The sequence below is a fragment of the Propithecus coquereli genome, unplaced genomic scaffold, assembly GCF_000956105.1.
Source record: "Propithecus coquereli isolate 6110/MARCELLA unplaced genomic scaffold, Pcoq_1.0 Scaffold168, whole genome shotgun sequence".
Classification (NCBI taxonomy): Eukaryota; Metazoa; Chordata; class Mammalia; order Primates; family Indriidae; genus Propithecus; species Propithecus coquereli.
The window spans coordinates 2,384,465-2,387,013 of record NW_012141413.1 but is presented as its reverse complement, the minus strand read 5'-3'; the positions used below and the strand labels follow the sequence as shown (position 1 = coordinate 2,387,013).

General features: G+C 53.2%; 1 protein-coding gene across 1 annotated transcript in view; it reads left to right on the top strand.

The window, feature by feature from the left end:
* Positions 1-518: 518 nt before the first annotated feature.
* Positions 519-2,549, top strand: part of PARP4 (poly (ADP-ribose) polymerase family, member 4) — a 98,107-nt gene continuing 96,076 nt past the window's right edge. The window contains exon 1 of the mRNA XM_012641671.1: positions 519-676. The gene's annotated coding sequence lies outside the window, so the exon portion shown is untranslated. The remainder of the gene's footprint in view (positions 677-2,549) is intronic.

Genomic DNA, 2,549 nt, shown 5'->3' with positions numbered 1-2,549 from the left:
GTAAAGTAAATCCATACCCTGTCCACTCTGCCTTCTATTCTATTCCTTCTAGTCTCATTTTACTCAGTATCCTGGGAATCTGATTCTTCCCCATCACTTTACTGCCTACTCAGTATTCTCAGATCCCTCATCTCCAGCTGCCACCGCTTTTGAATGACAGATATGCCCTGTTTATGACACTATCACGAACTTCAAACTCAGGAAGTCCTAAATTAAGTTTATTGTCTTACTCTCCCGTTTCCTCAATCTCAAACCCTCCCGAAATCCGCTGCTTTCCCACCCTGGGGATTCCTCCCGTTTCTCAGTTCAGTAACAGCACCATCCTCCCACCTCTCCCAGACTCGACCTAGGGAGTCATCCTCATTGGCCAAATCCTGCCTGAAAGGTGACACTGACGCCCAGCCTTGATCCTCGGTGAATCCCGGAAGGGAAAACTCGGCCTGAGCCGCTCCCACCCCGCGCCTGGCGGGGCCTAATTTCCCCGCTGGGGGCGCCCGGCCCGCGGTGCACGGCGAGGTTCTGGTCGCCGTCGCCCGGCCCCGCCCGCCTGGCCGCGCCGGAGACCCGAGAGCCCGGAGTCCGGAAGCACCGGAGCGGGGAGTGCCCGGGATCAGGGGCGCCGGGAGCGTGGAGGGCCCAGAACTGGGGGCTCCGGAGCGGGCCGGATCCTCAGCAGGTGCGCGGGCGCCGCGGGGCGCCAGGGGGTGCCAGGACGGTCCCCGCCGAGACCGTGCCCGCTGAGGGTCTCCGTGGCCCTGGCCTGGAGGTGGCGCCTTCGCTGACCGCGGTAGCGCAGTCGTCGGTGCTGGGGGTCCGGCGGCGCCCCGGGCCGGGCGGGGTGGGGCGGAGTGGGGCGAGGGGATCCGCCGGCTCTCGCGGGTGTCGCGGTCGCTCCGCTCTGCCCTGCGGTGACAGGACACGGGGGGCTCGGGGAGGTCGCCTACGGGAGCCGCGCTCGGGCCAGAGTCTCCCGACCCCACTCGTGCTCGGGAAACGAGCGGATCTCAGGAGGACGCGGTGCTTCCCGTTCCAGGACGCCAGACGGCTCGTCTTTCTGAAAGTTAGGCTTCAAAGGGAACTTGTGCGGAATCATGGCGGTTTGGTGAAGAATCAGGAAATAGCATCTGACCTCGTAATTGGGAGCACCGTGGTAGAAACAATCCGCTTCTTTAGGTCCAGAGTTGAAAACCTGCGACTCAGTTAAACAATTCCTACGGGAATGTTGAATGATTCATCTAGGGAGTGAGTTGGTAGATCACAACTTCTAGAAAACCAGGGCGCTGCTAAATATTCAAGCTCAAGCCCTTTAGATTCTGGACTGCTAAATGACAATAAATATACAACAATATTCCAAGCATGGTATTATGATAGAGGAGAAATTCACTCTTGAATATGTGCGTGCTGCAGATTCTTTCATTGTATTTGACTTGATCTTTTGTTCAGTCAGCATTTATTAGGTCCTGTCTGTGGATACAGCTACTGTATCCCATGGGGGTAGGAGTGAAACCAAAGTAGTACTCTTGCTTTTTAAGGGCTTAATAATCACATTTGGTAGGTGTGGTATGGATGCCATTTCAGTCCAAATATGCATAGAGTGTAAGAGGCTTTTCTAAAATCCTGGGCTTTAATTGATGCATAAAAGAGTAAGTAAGCATTTATTGAATGCCCACTGTGTATCAAAAGTGATCTGGATTCCAAGGATATAAACAAGGCATAGCCCCTCCCATAGGATTGACCCACGTTGGAGCAATTGAAGTTAAGAATGGAGAACAGCCAGTGATTACAGAGGTGTGTGGTCAAAGCTGTGGGGGCTGTTCCGGGAGGCCCAAATCTGGGCAAACGATCAGAGGAAGACTTTCTGGATGGGGAGACCCCAGGGGCTTTCTTAGAGGAGGACATGCCAGCGGTAGAGACCAGGATTTGTGAGGCAGGAAGCCTCTTGATTTCAACTGCAGCAGTGGCTTATGGGTAGAGTAGCCTGGAATTCAAGGGGAAGTGCGGAGAGTTTCTCAGGAGCTGGGGCTATGCCCTGCTTTCCTCGCATAGAAGGTGCTCAGTAAATGTTTTAGGAAGGACCTGGGAAGGGGACAAACTGGAGTGACCTGTGCAGATTTGCCTTAGGATAACTAGCCCCTGGCCTGGTGTCTGTCAAAGCTGATATATACGCAGCCAGGACGGGTGAAAACATGAGTGAAGTCTATTTAGGCAATGCTTTGGAAGAAAGAAAAGACTGGTGGCGCATGTCTGTTAGGAAGCTGTTAACCCAGAAGGGGTCTGGCATTTGAGAGACTTGAGAGAATCTGCAGGAAGACAGAAGTCAAGGCCTGACTTGAGATTTCACAAAACTCAAAGTGTTTGTTTCCATACTTACCCCGCGGCCTTGCATGCTAAGAACAGGTCAGAGATTTATGTTTAAAATGTTTATACTCTAGTTTCATAACTATATGAATGTACTTAATGCCACTGAACTATGCACTTAAGAATATAAGACGGTGACCGGGTGTGGTGGCTCACGCCTGTAATCCTAGCACTCTGGGAGGCCGAGGCGG